General features: G+C 43.2%; 1 protein-coding gene and 1 long non-coding RNA gene across 5 annotated transcripts in view; one reads left to right on the forward strand and one right to left on the reverse strand.

The window, feature by feature from the left end:
- Positions 1 to 23,710, forward strand: part of LOC116424463 (uncharacterized) — a 216,139-nt gene that overhangs the window by 138,712 nt on the left and 53,717 nt on the right. The window contains exon 3 of the long non-coding RNA XR_004234459.2: positions 12,961 to 13,026. This is a non-coding gene — a long non-coding RNA (uncharacterized LOC116424463). The remainder of the gene's footprint in view (positions 1 to 12,960; positions 13,027 to 23,710) is intronic.
- Positions 1 to 23,710, reverse strand: part of knockout (Stork-head domain-containing protein knockout) — a 173,809-nt gene that overhangs the window by 136,524 nt on the left and 13,575 nt on the right. The gene's annotated exons all lie outside the window — the stretch shown is intronic.

The following is a 23,710-nucleotide window of genomic DNA, read 5'->3' on the forward strand; positions in this document are numbered from 1 at the left end:
AGAAATGCCGTGCGAGTGCGCCATTTTGCTCGTAAAACGGTAGAAAACCAATGTGTTCGTCGGGTAACGAGACCTTGAAACGTTTGCTTTCCTCGTCGGGGAACGTCGAGGTATGTATCTGCTTTATAGGGAAATAAATCACTCGACTCATAATGTTCCACTTTATACCGATGCGAGGGTATTACGGGGCTATAAGATTTTTCGAATACTTCGCCAGGTACGTTGCACGCCGAGCCCGGGGATACATTGTCCGACGTAATCAGGTCGCCTCGTGGTTCATCGAGTTAACGAAACACGAATTAACCCCTCGCCCTATGATTTCTTTCTCAACTCCGATCGATACGGCTACTTTGTGATTAATAATTTATTCGAAAAGGAGAAAAATTCTAAGCATATGTTACGCCTATATTTCCTTTTAAGTATAATAATTGATTACGGGGGAATAATATTTATTTTGAATTCGAACGAACTGAGTAATATATATATATTTGTTGAAGCATGTTGAAAATCTTCACCGTTGTAGGGCAAGGGGTTAATCCATTGCAGAGGTGACTCTCATTGATACAGTAAAATCGTAAAATTTTATATTTAATAAAATCAATTATATGTAATATAATTTAACCCTTCGCGCTGGGAAGCTTTTCACTGGATACATCCGACGTTTTCCAATTAGACATAGACATTATTCGAAATGAACTAATGAAAACACGTAGATTAAGAAAGAAAGTTATTTTATATGAACATTTCTCATATCGATGCGTTACACGAAACTTAATATTATGTACAACACTTTGCAATTTTGTTGTATCAAATCAAACGGGTCGTCTCTCGAGTGCAAAGGGTTAATGAATTATATTTAATATTATCACAGATTCGCGGACATTTACTGTTTAGATCTTGGGAATTAGAAGTTTAAACGTAGACAATTAGGATGCGTATTTGCGCAACTGCATCAATTAACATCGAGCCGAACGTTTACCGAATAATGCTTATAAAATTTAATACGAGTCCAATTGACTCGTTCTGTAAATATAATAAGCTTCGTATAATGCATCCGTACGAGAAATATTGAAATAAAATATCCTTGATCCTTAATTTAAATTTCTCGATAAATTATCCATCGAAAATGTTGTCTGTCTCGTCGGAAAATACTGAGCTCTCAAGTGCAAAGGGGCTAAATCAAAGTATCGTTCAAACACATCGACGCTCTCACCTGTCGGGATACTTACGACGCACCAACAGGCACACATCGAAAATCGTTTATGTCCTGTCTCCCGTAATTGAAACAAATCGAGCTTTCCTACGTGGACTTTATTCGCTCGCAAATCAGATGAAAAATCGATTGAACCTCCGTTAACGTATATTTTGTTGTACTCCGCGCATCTACACGCTGTAACGCGTATGAAATCCGCAGTCTATATTTATTACACTATATATTATCGCCTTGAGATTTGATATTTCACGTGTATACACGCCGCCGAAGATTAATCAGACATCTAACTCGTGTGTCTCCGTTTTTTCCACTTGAGTCGGCGAAATAAGTTTCTTCGCCGTTTCACTTTTCCGCGAAGCGGCCGCAAAAATGGACGCTCGAAGAAACGTTCGACGTGGCTTTCAGGATAATTTATTTTATGCTAATAAGTATCGACGTGGAGGCAAAAGAAATTGACTTACTTATGATACGGCACGAAAAACGCGGCTTTAAGATAGCCGGGGAAAAAAACCGGCGGAAGTCCCTCGGCTCTATTCACGCCGTCGGGCAGGATCTCGAATTCCGTTTTGTCAAGGAGAAAGCATGAAATTCGAGAGCCCTCCGCGATACTCTCACGGAACGTGGGTGTTCGGGCGTACGTCGAAACAAATTACGAACCGCGCCGCAAATCCGCTCCTTGCTCTTCGCTTTTCGAACAGGAAACCGGACTTCCGAACCGGAGGCGCCGCCATTATGCGGGAAGTTAGCGTGCCGTCGCACGAAAACTCCCAAATTTTCGACGATTCGCACAACAAGCCGAACTATTCTTTTCTCCGGAGACAAGCGAACAATTTCCAACTAACGAATTGCTTCGGAAAACACGTGCACGGATGTCGGACGTCCGAAAGATACCCTCGGAACTTTTGATTCGGGTAAACAGGATTTTCGACGTAAATCATCGGTCTCGGGAACTTTCTCTTCGGAAGAGAACATTTCGCGAGGTCGGGAACTGATTATCGATAAACCGTAGGAAATCTAATTGAAATGAATATTCTATTATAGTTTACATATTCGGAAATACTCAAATTATATCGAAATTCCTTATTAACCCTCGGAAGATCTCACGCTTGACGAAGGGTCGAAGTGACCCATATATATATATAACATTTATCAGAAATCAGAGCAATTACTACATCAAGCACTTCTACGTATCATATGATCGACATAAATTTTCTACCTCGTCTCTCATACTACATACAATTAAAACAACCCTGTTCTCTAATTTCCCTACTCCATCGAGCAACAATATTTCAATCAGCAATCCATCAGACAACTCCCATTTGCTGAAAAATCAATACGAACAGGTCAATCGAACATCCACGTACCAAGAACAGCGGAATAGTAGCGTTTCCATCTAACGAACGGCTCCCAGCGTTCGAGCGGCGATAAAACCAGGATTCGGTCCGCGCATGGTGCCGATCTCACGCGTATTAATGCGTGCACGTCGGCGCGGCGCGGCGCGGCTCGGAGGCGAATAAAAGAACTAGGGGACGTAAATCCGCTCGTGAAACCGCCTGCGCACCGGCGGTCGTCCGGGGACGGAGCGGATGATTTGTGGCAGTTCTTGACGGCGGTTCTCGTAGAAAGTCAGGAACCATTTATAACCTCGCCGGATAGAAAATCCGCGGACGTTTATTCCCCCCGTTCGGTTTTCGCGGGACCGTCCAATCACCGGCGATCGCCGATCGGCGCGCGCGAGCTTCGAGGACGCGCGAGCCGCGACTTCCGGCGCGTTCGCGACGAACGCGGCCGGGGCTGGCCGTAAATCCCGCGGAATAACGTATAAATAACGTGCCCGGCGAACGGTCCCCGCGCGACAATCAGGAAATCGACGCCGCGAATTTACGGCGCGAACTCTTTCGCTGTCGCACCGCGGAGTCTATCCCTCGCCGGTCGCATGAAAATGTGGCTCAAGAATTACGTAAATCATCGTGGACTACATTGCACCGACGAGAAGCGTTGGCGAGAAGCTCGCAGGAAAGTGGACGAGTTGTCTGATGAGTGAGAATGTTTGAAGGGAATTTTGGGTGGACGTGGAGAATGTTGAACATCGGTTCAACATGTTTGCTACCAGCGCTTATTTCGGTGACGGTCTCCTTGATTATATTTTCTTCGATTTGATAAACAAAATGTTAGAAAGATGAAACTGAAACCAGTCATTGAGTTCCTAAGTATAATGTAGTTCATGATTTCTAATAACAATATCTACAGGATTAATTTCATTTGCGTTATGGAAAATATAGGATTACGACAAATATGTGACGCTGTTAGCGAACGCGTTAGGACGGAGCTCGTTAATTTGACGACTGAATTTTATGAACGGTGTTTAGTAAATGTTCCAGTCGGTTTTGATTGATTCAATTATATGTCCTAATTGGGTTGTTTGACATCTGTTTTTGAAATATAGAGGAACGTATCAGTTTTTCAAATCTAAATGAATGGATGTCAATTTTTAAAATGTAAAGGAACGAATTTATCGATATTTCTGAGAACAATAGAATTTTAGGATAAATACTACATTTGTTAACGTGTTGACGAAAATTTAAAGCGTTTCGTATAACATTACTTATCGTATCATAACAAAGGCAAATGGTATTATAATTAGTTGTTAATAGTTTGGTATCATAGTACTTAAGTTATGCTATTTAGCTACTCATGTTACTAAATATTTTAATTCAATATCAGTTTTTTTCTTGTAATTGCTTTCTAGTAATTTGGACGCTCCAATCAACGTGTTAATCTAATGTTAATCGTGTTTGTATGGAGGAACGATAGGAAACTAAACGAAAGATGTCGAGCTTACGAGTAAAATGATATGCACGCAGGATTTAGGAACATAAATGTAAGATTGGGAAATTGTAAATTGAAAAACGCTCCGATTCGGTGAACGGGTTTGTTTCTAACTTGCATTTAGCTGTGCAGTGAAACATTAAACTTTCTTAAATAGTTCATTCTAACGAGTTCTAGAAAATCGACTGGGCTATAAAATATACAGAATCCGCAGTCTACTTATTAGCACGAGAGTTCACGGAAGAGCAGACAGAAATGCAACTGACTACGGTAGCACTGGTTCTGGCGGTTTTTGCACGGTTAACTAGTGCTCCGTATTTCTCTCGCGTTTCTACTGCCAACGCTCAGAGGCGAGTTAGCTGGGAAAGGTAAATAATCGGGCATTCATGGTAATCGGCGTTCCCTTAACACGTTGAACGCCACGGAGATCACCGGTGACCCCAACTAAATCGAATTACTATGATTCGCTTAATTAAACGATAATCATTTGGAAACATTTCTGTATTACAAATAATTCTACCTAACACAGTAACATACAGCTAGACGAACGTAAAATAATATTCGTGCAGTTCAACCGAACGATTTAATATATTTTTACCATTTAATGGCCGTTGCTCTATGAAATCGGCAATCAACGTGTTAAATTCGCTTGCCTCCGGTGAAAATTCAATTTGTTACTGCCTTCGTTAAACATCTGGCGACAAAAATCTCCCCGCGTTGCTCTCTTTGTTCTCTTTCTTCCCTTTCTTTCCTGCCTTTCATAGCCTTTAATAATCGCTGTGGATCTATTCACCGGCAACACGATTAAGCGAGATCATTTAGGGTTCGACAGCTTGGCGACTCGATTACCGCCACGCCGATACATAATTTACCGGTTAACTACACGGCTCTCATAGAAAGTAAGGAGGTATGATAGTCGATTTGCTACCGAGTCGATGTCCTCGCAGCTTCTCGCGATCGCGTGCCACCGATGGCTTCGTTTTGCGTGGAAACGAGTTTAACGGACTCTTCGGGGAAGCGATCCCGCACGAAAATCGCCTTTCACGAGCATTTTTGTTTGCGGCCCGCCACTCGACCGCCCATGGAATCCTTGAAAATCGTTTCGCCGACGCTCCGGATCTCGATCGACACGCTAAACGCGCACGGTTGGTCGTGCAACGGTGACCATTCGGTGCATAATCCGTAAAACGATCCTTCCAACCGACGGAATACTTCAAAATTCCATCCGCGAACGAATTCCTAGATAATCGCTGAGAAACAAAAAATATTTTGGCTAGACAACCGACAAGAAGCGGTGTCAAACTTTCTCATACTTCTCACCTGGTCGCAGTAACTTCGCGAACGGCATTCCCACCGATGGCGAAGATAAAAACCGCAGATTCCAATTGAACTATTACACCCGAATCGCCATTATTTTCACTCGAAACGATGCTCCTTCGAACGTTCGCCCGCAGTATTCCCCGGGAGGCAAGAGCCGCGCATCGAACACACCTACTCCGCCATTAATTCGCCGCAAACAACGTATGCGAACTATTCGATATTCCAACTTTTACTTCCTCGCGTCAGAAATTATTGATTATTAAATCCGTAATATACTACAATTGAGAGATTTCTCCCGGGACCGTGCACGAACGCCCGACGCGTTTCGCGTAATTTATGCGACAATAATTCTCGCGCGGGAAAAAACGGGCGTCCTCGAATTTTCCTCGTCGCGCGATACTGGTTTCTAGGATATCCGCGGCGGAACCGGAATGAATCGTGCCGCTCGCGAATTTCGCGGCGAGGATCGTCCGCGCGCGGGCTGCGGCGCGAGCAACTTTCGACCGTAAAACGGAATCTTCGTTCGATCGCCGTTACGGCTGATTTATGGCCGCGCCTCGCGCTGTGGGAGCAAAGTTTGCCGACGCGGTCCCGCCGTGTATCGTGAGAAGCGATCCGCGTCGCGGACGGTTTTCCTTTTAATGGAAAACGCGCGGCGGGCCACGCTAATTGCGCGTAACGGGGGTCGAAGGCCACGCGGAATTTAATCGAGGGAGCGCAGCGGCGGCTTTATCTGTCGTTCCCGATCGGCCGCGAGCGCGTTCCGTTGCGTGCGCGGACACGTTTCACGCACTTTCCATCTACGGGCCCGGGGACATTAAGAATAGAGCGAGCGTGGGCCTCGTAAAATGGATACGCAAACAGTTCCATCCGGCCGCGCATGATCGATAGCAACGATGCCTCGAGAAAGTTGGCGGACCAGTGTCATACAACTCTGTTACCAGCTCCTGGGAACTTCAATACATTTTTCATCCGCCGGGATCCGCTATTATTCACCTTCCAAGGCCTCCGAGTGGGAGATCTCGCTGTACCAGGATGCTCCGCGAGGATTAGTCTGAGGATGAAGGTTAGGCCTCGGTAGACTTGGGAATTTCAGCGGGGAAAGGTGTTTGTGAATGGCTGAGGTTCAGATAGGATTGAATAATGTTGGAGGCTCGATTGTGCAGGTGGTGGTGTTCGAGAGGATGCTTTGTTGTGCAAGTTATAGTATAATAAGGAAGTGTATAATGTGATATAGTATTATATTATATTGTATCGTAATATAGTATTACATTATATGATATTATATTAACCCTGTGCACTCGGAAGCTTATCACTGGAAACATTCGACGCTTTCCGATGAGACATAGACGATACTAGTTGAAACGAAGTAATGAAACATATGTGAATTAAGAAACAAAGCTATTATATAAACATTTCACATAGCGATGCATTATAGAAAATTTAATATTATATGTAACACTTTGTAACTGTGTTACGTCAAATCGAATGGTGAGAGTCACCTTTGTGCATAGAGTTAATATAATATTACGTTATATTAGTATAGTATATCAGACAATTGAATATAATAAACGAGTAAGCTCAGTCAAGTTGCACTTTTCGTTCACAATGACTACACTATGGATTTTACGCAACTGGAGGAAATAAGGTCAGTTTTCTTAGCTTTAAAGCTTCTATGTTGGTTTGGGGAATTTATTTGCTATGAAAGTCACAAAATGAATTTCCTTAGATTTCTGAAAAACACCGGTACCAAGACCGTAGCGAAATGAAAAGCGGGCGACGATTGGGTGATTACGTTATTGCCGTGGCACAGAAGATTGTAGGCGGACCATGGAGCGCGCGGAAGCCTTTAGCACGGCTCCTCGAGTAACGAGCATCGTGCGCCGCTTCAGACACGTGAATTCTAAATGAAATACGTGATCGATCCCAGTGAAACTCGAGAACCCGATACCGTGAGCGCTTTTGACTGGAACTTTCGACTCCGTCGAATCACGTGGCGCTGCTCCATATTCTTTTTTTTTTTGCTTCCAAACACACATTCGCGTGCCTCCAGTCAAATCAGATATCGAACGCTATTCATAATTGCATAAATGCTCAACGAAAGTTAACACAAATACATTAATTACGTTCCGCGAGCCGGGACAGGATTTCTTCTCACAATGTCCAACGCGCGAGGCTGATAACAGCCAATTAAATAAGGATCACGATTCGAGGCCCGCTAATTGGATCGAAAGCCGGCGTTTTCGCGAATGAATAAATAACACCCACACTCGAGGAAAATTGCACGCATCCTCCTTCGTGTCTAACAGCTCGATTTGCAATCTCGTCGCGCGTATAAGATCCGCGCGGAAAAAAACGTCGCGAAGCGTACGTAGAAACTTCTCGTCGAGGATGAAAATGAACAACGACGAAGTCGATTTTTACGCTGTCAGTATGAGTCGATCGGTTCTCGGGTTCAGCCGCTTCCGAGATTTTCCTCGCGGTAATATCGCCGATCGGACCGTAAGAAATTTCTCACCGCTTCGGGCTGGAGTTTCACCCGCTCACGATATCGACGGCCGTACCCGATTTTCTGCGATAAACGCGCGGCCAGCTTCTCTCCGCGTTCCACGGGAAACGGGTCGATTAATCATCGAACTTCGCGAAATCGTTTAGCGATCGTTTGGCGCCCGGCAGTCTGGCGATCCCTCGCGGAACGCGCGGCGGATTCCTTTGACCGCGGCGCTGCCGCGGCGAGCGGGGCCGTTCTGATCCGGGGGAGAAAAGTTTTTCGCTTCTCGGGAAACTTTCCTCGCTCGGAGACCGAAGAATCCGTCCAACTCTCTCGACAATGGCCCCCGATAGACGGAACTTCGGGATCGCTCCGTGGACAGAATGAATTTAAAAGCAACGCGGTCGATGGACTCCGTTCAACGAGCACCGAACTGCCGCGGGATTCGCGATGTACTCTGACCAGCAACCCGGAAACTCTGTTTTTCGGCGTAATCGGCTGTTAAGGAAGTTCGAAACAATAGGGTACGCTGGAAACTTTTGCATCGCGCGTAATTAACCCGCCGGGAAATTCCATTGTCCTCGTGGCTGGGAGTTAGGAGTTAAAAATGTCGGTCGTTTAACAGAAATTGAAATAAAACAGAGATTCATTTGAAATGTCAAGATTATACAGCGAAAGAACTTAATGCTAGAACTACCGAGCCTAATCGGCTTTTCGAAATTTGTCTATGGGAACTCTAAGAACGCAGCTACCAAGATTTCAATTGACTAATGAGTTTGAGTGTTACTAAATCAATTCCTTCAGTGATTCCGCAGAGGAGCATGTTTATTCATCGGTAAAGAACATAGGAACGGGTCAATTTGACTCACCTGGTAGTTCTACTGTTGAACTCTAGCAAATTCAATTCTCTAAATCGGTAATAATCAAGTCTGCTTGAATTCAATCTACGCAACATAAACCAATTATCATTCTCCACCCAATTCAGACTCCACAGTTTGAACCCTAAACCGCCGAAAAGCAGGAAACGCTTTAACAAAACTGAAAGCAACTCGCCTCGAAACGCGCGCCCGAGCCTAATTAGACGAGAACACTTTCCGCGCGAGAGGGACGCATCAAACGCACAATTCCTAGCACCGTTATCGTTCCATCTCGCGTGCGCGAAGTCGTTACGTCCGCGTCGTCGCGTCGTCGCGCGAGGAAAGAGGGACGGCGAGACGTCCGCGCGGAGAAGCGGAGGAGAAAAGAGGGAGAGAGTTCCTCGACCCATTCCCGATCGTAACGAGGCTAATGGGAGAACGATCGCCGGTCGGCTTTTCGAAGTGGCGACCCGGTAATTTCTCCTACGCTCGATTCCGCGGGAAAAACAAGACCGGCTGCAGGAAGAGGAACGATCGGCGCTCCGGTGGCTTCCTCGCCGACACATAACCGCCGGGAGACATTATCGGCCAGATACGGCCGGGGCAGACGCGCCGAAGAAACCTGGACGAGCCAGAAACGAATAGCTGGAAACCAGAAGGATCGCTTCAAGAGTTAAACGCACGCGCCCGTTCCACCTCGCCTCTCCTCTTAAACTCGCCCGAGTCTCCGGTTCACGGCGCTCGACGGATTTTCTAAACCGATTAGAAATAATTGCGCTCGCGCGAGCCTCCGCGCTTGGACAACCGGACAACTCCTGCGAGACGGAAGCTTCGTTACTCACCGATGATTCTTTATTAACACGTTGAACACCGCACGATTTCATAAAGGGAAATACACAAAATGGAAAAAATATAATATTGAATCATTTAATCGAATTGCATTAGTATTCCACATTCATCTGGATGTCACCATATTAGATAACATTATTTATAATATAGAAATATTTTCATATGATCATCGTTTGATTGAGTGAACTATAGTAATTCGATTTGGTCGGGGGTCATCGGTGACCTCCGTGGCATTCAACGTGTTGACACTCGTATGTCATGCTGCAGATGAGAATACATAAATTGTTGTTATTTATGAATTATGATGTAGGAACAATGAATTTTCAGTAATTCATCATTTAAATTTTGATTTGTCTTGATATTGTCAATTGATGGAATTTGATTGATTCTATGTATGACCCTTCGTAGGCGCATCAATGGCTAATTGACTTACATAGTAAAATGATGAAGTTTGACATTTAACAGTATTTGTACCAAAGGTCTTAAAAGACACGTTTGGAATTTTTAAATTAAAATTATTCTCCGAGTTTAGTCGTATAATCTGAATTAACTATACGAGTTTTTCAGTAACAATTATAAAATTAATTATAGGAAACGTCCAAAATTCAATTGAGGACAATTGATTTAACTGGGAAAATAATTGTAAGCGAAAATTTCAGAATGAAAATTTCAGGTGTCTTTTAATAAGTGTTAATATTAAACGGAGCTCCAAAATTACAAGAAAATAATTATAACTTACAAGATAGCCGATGTCCAATAATTCAGTAGCGTAGATAACAAGATAATATCGTAACGTAAGAACTGTGACATCAAATAATTAATTCCATTGTCATTTTCCACAGGAAGAAAATTATATAAACTACATCGATACATGAAAGATAAGAAAATAGTTTCGTTTCTCAATTTATACGCGATTTCTCGTCAAATTTGAAACAATGTATTTGGCATGTCATTAGAAAATGTTGAATACCTCCAATGAGAAACTCCTGAAGTCCAAAAGGTTAATTTATTGTTATACAACTCGTATGTCACGCTAGAGGTTTATTTTTCTATCAACTGTGGTTACCCTTTTCCTTTCTGGTGAAGCGTAAAGAATAAATTATTTCCGTCGAGCGCGGTTACGAAAGAAATCATAGCGCGAGGGGTTAATCGGCCGAGTCCTGCTAATTATCTCCGCTCGGTGGCCCCGTGGCAGCACGAAACCACCCGGACTTTCATCCCCTCCCAGCGCCACGGCGACGCGTCTTATTAACGATCCGCCGGCCGGCCGTTTTTGCGCCGCGACTCCGTAATTACACACGCTAAAACGCAGGCATACATTAACCTCGTGCTCGGGAAATGAAACGAGACGGGGAATTAAGGGGGAGAAAGAAGGTGGCCGTTGCTGCTGGCTCCTCTGCACGCAGCTTTCTAGGATGTCGCCGGTTTCCTTTTCACCGCTTATCGGCATTAACCCTTTAAACGCGCTTATCCGCTGGTCCTACGGTAATTTGTTGTGCCGGATATGTCAGCTTCTGGATAAGCACTTTTTTGGATAGATCGATAACACCTCGGCCTACTCTTTTTGTTTGACAGTGCATCGCGTTCTCTTTGGATCGGTGAGACCGGTGAACGCAGAACTGTAATAGCTTTCTATGAGACGTTTAGTGACTCTATTTAGATATTCACGGGTACAAAAAAATAAGAACGACTCGAAATTTGATTTTCATTGGAAGAATTGGTCTACTAATAGTCTCTATAGAAATAGTTATATATTTGTAATCCTATTTTACATAATGAAAATGAAATTAACTCTATGGATAACGCTATTGGAAATTATAAATGACATTATATTCAGAAACTCAATGACTCGTTTCAGTTTCATTTTTCTAATATTTTGTTTAGGTTTATCGGATCGAAGGAAATATGATTGAGCAGACCGTCACTGAACCGCTGGTAGCGAACGTTCTGATCTGATTGATCTAGATCAATTTCTGTAGTAATTTCTCAGAGAATAATCTGTTACGTTTTTAATCATTATTAATAACAAAGGCAAATGATATTGAAAATAATTATTAATGATTTAGCATTACAGTAGTCATATTACGCTATGATCTAGCTACTTATGTTACTGAATATTTTTATTTAAAATCAAGATTTTTCATTGGAATTGTTCTTCAGCAATTTGGAACTCCGCTCATCGTTAATCAGCATGGCAGTCAACCCCTTGAACTCTGTAGACTCTAATATTGCACCAGTTATAATACTAAATATTTTAACGAAGCTTAAAGAAACTACCCTATAATTATTAGATTTTTCACGCATTCAAATGTTCTATTAAGTAGGAAAATAAATGATCGAAGAAATATTATAATATTTCTAATTTTCGCTATGAATACTATAAGAATTAGTTGCAGTTGCCGATAGATTACAAAACAACCTGAAGTGCTAAAGGTTAAAGATTGAAGAACTGGCAACCGAACAGAATCGTTTCGTTTCGTACCACTCGGTATTAGAGCACGGTTCTTTAATGGAGCGATAGAGACGTTACGGCTATTGTTATAATTTTCTACCTCGTCCGGTGATTAATCGGCGAATATCCAGGTGGCTCTAACAAATGACGATCGAAAAGAAGGGGTTACGAGTGGCTCCTTTCCTAAGAACGTCCAGCAGCGGGGCCGTTTGTGCGCTCATAATAGGCATCCGACGCCGCTTGTTATCGAGTGAGAGGTGAAATCAAGGGCCAAACCGTAGCCGGTTCATGTACAACGAAAGAACTCGGCATCGATTACGATCGGCGAGGATGCTCCTTAATTGGACGCCGGGATGCGATGTTTCGGCACGCGGATTTTCTAAACCGATTAGAAGTAATTGCGCCGACAGCTTGCCCCCGGGGCTGGAAAACCACCACTCGGAATGCCTTTTTACGCCGGCCGCGTTTTATTAATCACCGTCGCCGTCAATCTACCAAAGAGAAAATCATTTCTCGCCGGGTCACCGACGCAATCCTTCCTCGAATTCAATCGACCGTCTTCCTTTATGCAATCCACGGTAGAGCAACGATTGCATCGCCGGGAAAATTGATCGGTGGACCAATTACTGGATCACAACCGCGTTTCTGGCAAACGTGAGTGACATGCGAAGCAGAGGGAACCTTGAGGAGGATTTAGAAAGTATTATTGTACTTTGAAATTTGCTACGAATTTTGAATTTTCCTTGCCGCGATTGTTAGTAATTTCGATTTTCCGCGGTTTCTTACGCTTGCGCAACGAATAAATGCTTTGGGAATGGATTTCTACTGAAACCCTCTGTTTCTTGAATTGCTTGAGAAGATTCTAATTTTGCATAGAAATCTACGGTTTACTGATTATCCTTTATTCCTCGGCCGTACTCGTTAAATTCACGTTTCATCCTGATTCCAGATAACGCGCTGCGTGAATCGATGGTAGGAAGTGCAGAGGCCGAACGGGTGGCGACAAGGTCGTGCGGTAAGTACCATCGTTCTTGCGAAATCACGTGTTTCCTAACGCTGCCTCGGCGGAAAACTCTAAATTTCGTGGCAGCGAGCGAAGGACACTTTATCACGTACCGCATTAATTGCACAATTGTGTTCCTTGATTTAGAAATATTTCTATTCCCGTTGGTTAATGCTGGTATGGATAAATTCTTGTTAACCCCTTCTCTTATAATGTCGAGTCAAACTCCTAACAAAAATTTCCAACCGAATTCAGCAAATATAACTCTTATTTATTCAGTTTTCGTATCAGTGAAATATTACGTGTCTATCATCAATCTTTGACCTTTAGAGCAAACGTCAACACAGAGTATAAACTCTTTCCTTTTTCTACTAAATTAGTAACGATAAAGTAATTGTACGAGGTTCAATTGCAAAAGAAATCAATAGGACAAGGAATTAACAGTAGAACTACCGAGTTAAATTAACATTTTGAAATTCCTCTGCAGAAACTCCGACAGTGCATCCGTTGAGGCTTTAATTGATCTAAAATTCAGTTTGTCTATTTTTAAATCAATCTCTTCAATAACTCCTTAGAGTAACGTCCGTCATTTTTCAAATAATTAAAAAGGGAAGAAATCAGGAACGCGTGATTAGGACATGACTGGTAGTTTTAGTGTTAACGCTAGATTTACGGACGTTTATTGTGCAGCTCGTTCTATTGTCCCTAGAAAAATTGATATTCGTTGATTCGGATCTCGAAACTCGGAGACTGGAAGATAGACGATCAAGACGTACACTCGTGTAATTGCTTCAATTAAAGTCAAGTTAATCATTTGCCGAATAACCTTTATAAAATTCAATATGCGTTAAATTGACGCGTCCGTAAACCCAGTAATCGAATCAATGTCAGCGAACGCGATGCCTTGATCGGTACCTCGACTCCGAGGCGACTAACTGACGCTCATTCCTTCGCGGAATGATATGTACGAGCCTCGAAGTGTAACGTCACGCAGCGCATCCCACGCGAACCAGGTCAAACGTGGAAATCGCGGTTTTTCAACAGCCGGCTGCCTTTTTCATGGCAGATTTATCGCGCGCCGCGTTCGCGAATGATGAACGATACGGGAACAGCAAAAAGAGGGGGGGATAAACGTGCGCGTACGAGGCACGATGTTCGGCGCTGCCTTGTTAGTAGACATTGAACTTCCTTTCACTATGTAATTGAATTAATTGCGGCCGATTATGCGGTTTTGCTTTGTGTTTACTGTTTTTCTAACGTCCGACCAATTTCCCATACCGCCTTTCTCCCGTGGAACCCTTAAAATTCGTACGGACGACCTTCGCGGGAAACTTTCTTGTTAGCCGCCGCCGAACTTTCTTCCGTTCAACGATCGAACCAATTTTCAGCAATTTCGCCGTTTCAGCTGGCGGTCTTCTCGCGTTACGGCCTCCTTATGCGTCGCTGTGAAAACCGAATGACCTTCCGAGGAAAATGCGCCTCGCGATCATTAAATTCCCTCTCACCGCATAATGAACATGGCTTCCAGCTATCCTAGCGCATCGGCTTGCTGCGGGATTTGCCGGTATACCACTTTTCCACCTTTTTATTGACGATTGTTTTACTAACATCTTGATCGTCGTACAACAAGACCCTGATTACAGTCCGAGAGACTGGGTTCAAATAAAATTTCACTTCCCACGTTAACGGACGCTACAAAACAAACGCCAACAGTTATCTCTGTGCACTCTGGGTGCAAATCAGTCACTTGACTTGATACAGCAAAATTAAAAACTTTGACACTTAATATTAAAATTTCTATCATTCAATTAATATATAGAATATTGAAATTGTTAAATACACAATGTTGGTACCAAAAACTTTCTAATGACTGACTGACTCTTTACTGCCCTTGTAATTCGTGCCCTAATTGGCCTGGTTGAACTCCCTAATAGAGGTTTCCTGAATTTAAAGCTGAAATTTATTTTGATTAGTTGAAAACTAATAAAGTGAGTTTGTTCCTAAACTTGTTCCTCGTTAAACCTGTTCCTCGTCAAATCAAATATCTTTGTTCCCTAGCCCTTTGCTCTCGACAATATTTTTCATTAAAAATAATCATTACTTTCTGACTAAATATTAACGACATTTTTCGCAACTAACACAATTGATTATCTTCCATAAATTAAGAGACAGAACTATTTTACTTCGATGTTTCATGTGTTGATACATTACACAAGGTTTAATATTGAATTGAAATCGTGTAATCTCTCTGCAAGTTTCAAAAAATATCATCCGTATCTCATCAGAAAATGTAGAATACAGCAGAAAACTCTCGATGGCAAAGGATTAAAAGCCAAAATCCACGATCCAATGAAAGATAACACGCTGACTCCGCCCAAATGCCAAGGTCACGCGCAGGAGCGCCAACTATAAAAGGTGTGTAACTGTAATTACCGATACGAGTCGGTGGTCCCTCGCGAGCAGGCAGCTGCGGCTCCGTTTCCGTTACCGAACGCGGGGGAAAAAACCGGCGAGTCTATCGACGGGATCGCAGTTGCATGACGTACTTAGATGCACGCGCCGCGGAAAAAACGGGGAGCCCGAGATCTCGCGAAGGTCGATCTCGCGGAGTAGCCAACCGTACGGCAGACGGATCTCGCGTTCACGCCCGAGTTCACGCGGTTTTTGTCGCCACCCCGTTACCCGCAAGCGACGACGTCGCGAAGCAGCAACCGGTAACCCCGGATTAACTTACTTTCAGCCGATCCAGCGCGGCCACCGGCCGTATTACAAGCGGCCTGCCCTTAAGGATCGTTGTAAACACCGCCTAAACGGCGATCCCCGGGCTCCGCGCGTAAAAGGCATAAACTACGCCGGGCTGAACGCGAACCGTAATTTTCCTCGGCTACCGACGGCGACGGGACGGCCGGCCGCCGTCGTTGATCTTTTACGACGTTTCGCCCGTCGCTCAAGCACCCTGCACACGGTCGGACGCGCCGCGACGCGCGCAATGGTTCCTGGCTTTCGTCACGATTCAGTTTCACGCGCGACGCTAACGAAACGTGCACTTTGGAATGTTGGATTGATAGGGAAGAGTCATCGGCGATCGGTACTTCTATGAGAACTGCTGTCATTGGTAATAATAGGAGGTTCGCTGATCGTGAAGATGAAGGATCGACTAAAAGAAAACGGAACTGATGGTTTATTCGAATAAGCGGATCCAATTCTGTGTCGTTAAGGGAACTGAAGGAGTGAAAGTGATTATTGAACTACTTTTACTATCCAGTGAAAGATGTTTGTTGTAAGACTGAAGTCTAAATAGGGTTTTCTTGTGAACTAAAGCAGGATTCTGTTCGTTTTGTCAACGCCAGTTGCTTCTGATGTAGAACGACATAGATTGCAAGATTTATCGTGAATCCTGAGAGTCCATGTACGCATCGCTTACTTGTCTCAATGTGTGTAGAGGGCTTAACGATTGGCTTCCGCGGCCCTGAGACTCGCGGATCCTCGAGCCGCGTCCGACGCGCGGACGATTCTCGACGTGGCGAGATGAGGCCTCTTAACATGCAAATCCACGCGAAACGGTGTTCGGTGAACTACCGTTTTGAATTGACGTTAATTATCACCGGGAAGGGGTCAACGTCCGCTCGTCATCGGGAGCAGGGCGTTACGTTGCTGCGCGATAAGAATGCGACCGCCTTTAGCGTCTCCCTTTGAGTTGATAATTTTATGTCCTACATTATTGGAATGTTGCGTTAGAATAGAGAATTAACATTGAAATCAGAAAATGTATCAATTATTCTTTTCTTCTCAGAGCGAATTAAAACATTACTTTTGTTATTGGTATTCAATTATTGAAATAATTGACAATAGTTTTCCTTTAATTCTAATCATATTTTCCATTGTAGTTTGTACATACATACCACAGATAATTGTTCTCTCCTTTGGTCATCAAATTAGATGCAACTTAACCCTTTGCACTCGAGAGGTGACTCTCGTTCACCCCCAAATTTCATACGATAAAACTATAGAATTCGATATTTAATATTATACCCTGTATAATGTATCAATTTGAGGAATATTGAGATAAAATAGTTCTGTTCCTCAATATACGTATGATTTCTCTTTCAGTTAGTTTCACAAAATATCGTCACGATCTCATCAGAAAATGTTGAAATATTTAAACTGAAAAACATCCAAATCTAAGGGTTAACATTGATAATATTCATGTATCAATTTTTCCATGCGAATAGCGTCAAGAGTTAGATAACGAATAGAGAACTTTTCTCAATTATTTCACACAGATCCCCGGAGAAATAATGAAATCATCGATACTCCCCAGGCTTTGTTTCCATTGTGCATTCTACAAGCACGTCGCACGTTTTGACCGTGAAACACGTTGCGCAAACGCGAGGAAAAGTTACGCCACCCGCGACGCGATCTATCATTTGCATTCCTCTTCCGCCTCGCGCGGATGAATCGTCGATTAGGACGTAGATTGCAGGGTAGCGAGCGTGTTCGGCGTTCCCCGCTGCCGTCTGAAAACGGCCACGTACTCCTTCGACACCGATCCACCATCCGCGGGACATTAACTTGTCGTTTCACCGTGAACTTGCTCCAAAACGACGCCAATTAACCCTTTCCGGACGAGGATTCTTCGAAATATACAAAACATACAGCAGACGAAAGTAAATTATGTACCAATTGCTTAAATAATAGAAAAAACGGAATATACATGCTGATCTCTCGCTGTTTGAATAATTAAATCATTTGTTGGCAACTTAGTCTTCGAAACATCAACATTTCATCTCGCCGAAATTTTGACATTCGTCCGCAAAGGGTTACCTTTGATTCTTCGAAATATACAAAACCTTTAACATATGAAGCTAAATTATATATCAATCGCTTAATTAATACGCGAAGGATTAATTTCTTCTACCATCGATTCCCTACTGACAAACCTATCCCTTGAATAAACCAAATAACCGTAGTAATAATTAACCACATAATGGCCACAGAAAATGCTTCCATTGACGCTGAACGAACACACTAACAAGTACCAGATTTATATAAAATTTCTTACAAAAATCTGCATAAAACTGATTTGGAAAGCTCATTTGTGAATTTTTCATAACCCAAGGGAGAATGTAATATAATTTTCTATTCGCTGGAAAAACAAGAACTGTTAACATTCTCTTTAAATACCGTCTTCCGTTTTCGTCGATCTATCAGGAACATTCATTATTCAAATAATTTCTTCGCCGATTATATTCACGATTTTAATTGAAAAATTTCCGCTACAGCGACTCGCCGCCATTATCCCCGCGCTATCTTTCAGCTTTCCACGGCGCAGCGTCGAGATAAATGCCCCCCCCCCTCCCCCCTCCCGCAGGAGAAAGAAAAACTTTACTTGAAACCAGCCTCCGTTCTTCTAATGGCTAATTGAAGAGAGGAAAAGTAGATTAGGCCACTTTCCTATAAGAAGGGACGCAATCGGGCTTAATTACTGCCGGCGCTCGATCTTAATAACCCCCGTGCCCCGTTCCCTCGCTGCCGGGACACGTCCTAAAGGTAAATTGCGTTTAATTACTGTTATGACGCCCGCCAGCGTGGAACAATGTAAATAGGTTTCAAATGGAACCCGGCTCCGAGCTGAACGCCGCATTCTTCGGCCGGGGAAACGCTGTCGGCAAACTGCTCGCTCTTTGTTGCATTGTTTACGCGAGTGGAACCTGCGGGATTGAACAATCGTGTGGGAACAGCGTGGATTGACGAGCGAACGAATTAGTACTGAATTAGAACCTTCATATTTATTGCCGAGACGATCGCTTCGTAGCCAAAGTGGATAATTAAAGCCTGACACTCTAGTATCTAAATTATATTGTAACAATATGCGCAGATATTAATTTTAGTATGGTAAATTTTATAAAAATTCACATAAAACTGATATTTCGAATAGTTTAGCTCTAGCTGCGTTCGACATTAAAACAAAGCCGATAACTATTACGAACGTTAATCGTTTCCAAAACCCAACTTTAATTTTAATGATTCATCAGGTATTAGTTCCAAATTAATTTCTCTATAAGTCAAATTCGTATAAAGCTGAAATAATTGTGTAGACCTCTCATTAACACAATCAACTCGATTACCAGAATTTCCATGAAAATTCAAAGAATTATCATTGAAAAAATCGTGGTATCGACCCAATTTTCAATTGTCAGTCGAAGAAGCAACTTCCCCTTTATTGTTCGGGAAAAGTATCTCACACAGGCATGGACGAAGAAATGATTTCAGGTGATTGTTAGCCAGATCGGTATCGTGATCTCAGGCGGTCTAGCGCTCGACCTAGCGGCGTGGCTTCAATGCTAAGCGGCGCAGATCCTAGAGACCGTCGTTCATAACGCGATACCACCTCTGAACCCGTGAACTTCCGCCAGGTTACGTTGACTCTTTCAGCCATCCTGTCGGAGGGTAATTCCGCGGCGCATACCGAGGTCGAGGTTGCCAGAGCCCGGGGATTCGTGTGGCTCGTGCAGAAAAAGAGGCCATTCACCTCCGCCGAAGAAGCTGACCCAACCGGCTCTTTCAACGCAGCGCGAATACGCAAAACGATTCGCGCATCGGATCGTGATCGATTCACCACCCTCTTCGGCTGGCACAGCGTCCAATCGACGGTGTATTCAATTTAACCCTTTCACTGGCATTTGTAACTGCTAAAATTCTTTCGAAAGTCGCGATGCAATTTTACCGAGAAACGATTGGCTTACGGAAAATGTCTATAGAAAGTCTATTTATATCAATATGCTAAAACGTTTAGAAGGTATAGTAAATATTTCGTCTTTCGTAGCAGTGTTATTTGCAGAAATTGAAGAAACCTTAGAAAATTTTACAGTGTTGCTCACGACGTCGACATTTTAACGGTTATCCACTTGCCTTGTAATATCGTGTCAGACTGTCGTTAGATTTCGTTGAGTTTAAATTAAATATTATTTTCTGTTACTAATTGCGAATTATTGGATATGTAGACATGGGAAGAAACCATGAACGTGTCGATATCATTAACTTATAATTTTTTCTTGTTGAGTAACTGATTAAGTGTAGATTGAATCAACACTCGTCTGACAAGTATTTAATATTTTCTCCGTAAAAAGTATCTCTGTTTGGCGAACATTTGATTTTAACTGCGATATTTGGGAAATTCAATGAATGGATTTTTGTGGGTTTAAATAAGAAAACGCGTACTAGCTGATTTGACTGTTCGGTGGCTCTAGCGTTGAGTATCGTTCGCCGCCTTGATATGCCTCGTGATTCAGTAGCATGTCGGTTGAATATAAATTTGAACGATCGTGCGAGCAGTTTTCTTCCAGCGTAACTCTCTTTGGAATGCCTCCGTTGAAACGACTCGATAGCAAATTAAAAGATCGATACCGCAAAAATGTCTTCTATTTCGTGTCGCCTTTTTGGCGCAACGACGGTCGCTGTCGCCGCCGCGGCGCCGCGTGTCTTATTCTTTTGTATACACCGGGCTATTTGTGTTCGCTGTTTCTTCACGTGTACGAGAACAATCACGTTCTACTAGTATCCGATATTAACGACCGGTAATTGGTAAAAGTTACTCGCGAAATTAACCGGTTATTATAGTGTGAACGCTAAAACGGCCGACCATTTCATTCGCGGGCACAATCTCGTACGCGAGCGGCAGGCAAGGACAAAACCGAGCTGAAATTAAATCACATGCTTGTCCCTATTATCCATTTGATAAAGACACCGACCGGGTAACTGTATAATTTCGCAGTCCGCAAAAATGCGATCCCGGTTATTCAAGTGTTAATATGTCGCACTAAAAATGCCGGTAAAGTATCGAACCGTAGTAATTACGGTGATTACAGTAATTAAAGTAATTACAGTAAGCACGGACACATGAAAAACGAAATTTCATTTCTGTTAATAATAGAACGATATTTATTATCCAGCAATATCCAATAATTGCCGTAATATTTAGCGAAGCATCGATTTCGTTTCGAATCCGGTAGAACCCTCGACAAAGGAGAGAATAAGAGAAGGAACGATTCGAATCCAGTTCCAGTTACCGGAAGAATAAATGGAAAACGAAGGAAACTCGTCGAATCTACATAAACTTTCCGGAATCTATCGGTAATGGATGCTGGCGTTCGTCCAAGGCTCCACTTAACTCTGCGCCGTATCCGAAAATCGATGTCTATTTACTTAATTTAATTACGGGCTGCCGGAGCGTCGGGATCGGGTCAATCCTATCCGGTTTGAATTCGACGGAGCCTTTTATCCTTTCGTCGCCGGTTACACGGGGAGTTCGCGTTGCGATCCGGCGGCGAGGAGAACGCTTATGTGGGTCACACGGCGAGTCATTAAACCAATCGAACGCTGAACCGTCGACGGGACCGGTACAAGGTTTACGAGCGATCGAGGGATCGATTCTTAACTTGACTAATTGAAAATGTCGTCTTGCACCCGCATTGCCGCTTTCCACGGTCGATCCGCTGGAACGAACAGCCGAATGGTCGATGCGTTAACTATCCAGGTGCGCCTCGTTCCACTTTTCCTCGTAACGATAATGTGCCCGCCAGTTTCTGATCCCATCTCGCCGGCCGTACGAACACACGGAAATAGGAAACTCCCAGCGCATTCAGAAAGTTCATTTCGCTTTGATTTATCCAAGCGACGAAGCTTATAATGCGTACTTCGCGAATGCGACTCGATCGGAAGCCTTCGCCTGTCTTTGCGCTGTTAAACGGCTCGAGCTGGAAATCTGCGCCCATGGAAAAACTGGCTGCGGTTATTTTCTAATGCCGGCAAAAAATTCATATCTCTGAGATTGGGAATCGCTGCGGCCGGTTTCAGCGACGTTTACATTAAACGCGTTGACAAAAGCTTCGCCCGGGGATAACGGTGGTTCGAGATAGCGTTTCCATTGAAACCGATGTTGCGTAGATTGCGAAATTTTCCGAATCAATGCAACCAGTGTTTGCCTACATATCAAATTGTAGAACTTGATTCCTTTAACCCTTTGCACTCGACGGTTTTCCACTTGAAATATTCTACACTTCCTAATCAGATGTAGACAAGATTCTTTAGAATGAATTTAACAAGAAATCATATATAAATTAGTGCTAATGCAGTATACAAAGATTAATGGTAAATCCCAGAAATTTATAATTTCGCTGTATCAAATCATCCGATGATTAGGACTCGCCTCTCGAGTGCAAAGGGTTAGTTATTCAAATCCTATGGGTAGAATGATTCACCAGTATTCAACGAAGTGCTTAACGATTCTTTCAAACTAGGTATTTCATATAAACTGGAAGTTTATTTAACGTACCCTCGCAAAGGTGTGGATACGGTGTCTCATTCGAAAAATGATAAATTGCTCGTGTCGAGTATCGTATATTCCCTAAAAAGAAAAGTATTCGGAGATACGAATTAAGTTATTCTCAAGGCACAAAGAACTGTGCCTGCTGTCTCATTAAAAAAGTAATAAATCATTCGTCGATGTTTCGGACGATTTATCAAGAAAAAATAAAGAAACAAGAAGAAGAAGAAGTTAGGGGCGCAAATCATTGCGTCAGCGTCCTTGCGTCACGATTGCAGTTTCCACAATTAACAAGCGTATCTCGTTACGCGCGGACCGTGGGGTCGTCATCGCGTCCAGCGAGCCTCGCGTAATTCACGAGAAGTCAATTGAATCGCGGTGCTCGCGGGACGGGGATCGGCGTGATCCTGACCGTGCTACCCGAACGATAATGGGAAGATGAAAGATCACGCCGGCAATTTTCCTTACTCCGTAATGCACTTAGAATGATTTATTACGGCCGATCCGGCGACCCTCGCTCGTTTTTGCCTCGCGGAACCGCGGGCGCGCGCTCTCGCCGCCGCACAATAGGAAAATATCGATGCATCTCCAGCCGAAAAGTCAATTTGTCGGAGTTCTCGACACTAGATTCACGAAAGGTGCCAATCTGACTGATATGGAATTTTATGAACATTATTTGATAAACGTTTGGATCGATTTTGATCGATGCAGTTGCGTGAATATGTATCTTAGATTTTTTTGACGATAGAACAGACTGTACAGTAGATGCCCGTGAATAAAAGAAATGAAATGAATTGTTCAACGAACAAAATTAATGAATGTAATAAGCTTCTTGGGATATTGTAAATCAATGGAAGTGGTAACCAATGTTAAGAGTGAATCATATGTAGCAATAACGTAGCTTGAATAACTGGTGATCGCAAGAATCCTTAATTACTGCGAGCAACTCGCTACAAGAGTAGTTACCATTTTTCCATGGAATCGCTGTAGAATGTTTCATTATTGCTAGAAGACCAGTTTATCTTCGTTTAATCGAAGATTACAGACTTTCGATCCGTAAACATATGATCTCGAGTACTGTGCACAGAAACGGCCCGCGAAAATTCAACGCGCGAATCGAGACGACGAAAAGCTGCGCCGTGGCTACCCCGTTTCTCCAAATTATCGAGAAAGTTAATTAAGAAACTCCGGCAGCAGGCAGATGCGAAACGAAAGTTACGGCTGGGCGGGAAAGCTTGCAGGTTGCGACAGGAATAGCGCGCATTAATTTCGGAATAAATTAAGATGGGATCTATATCACTGTTCGAAGAAATTCTATCGATTTTCCTTCCTCCCGGTTTATCTGGCAATTCGAACGGAGCTAGAATGTTG

This window comes from Nomia melanderi, chromosome 5 (genome assembly GCF_051020985.1).
Source record: "Nomia melanderi isolate GNS246 chromosome 5, iyNomMela1, whole genome shotgun sequence".
In the NCBI taxonomy this organism is placed as follows: domain Eukaryota; kingdom Metazoa; phylum Arthropoda; class Insecta; order Hymenoptera; family Halictidae; genus Nomia; species Nomia melanderi.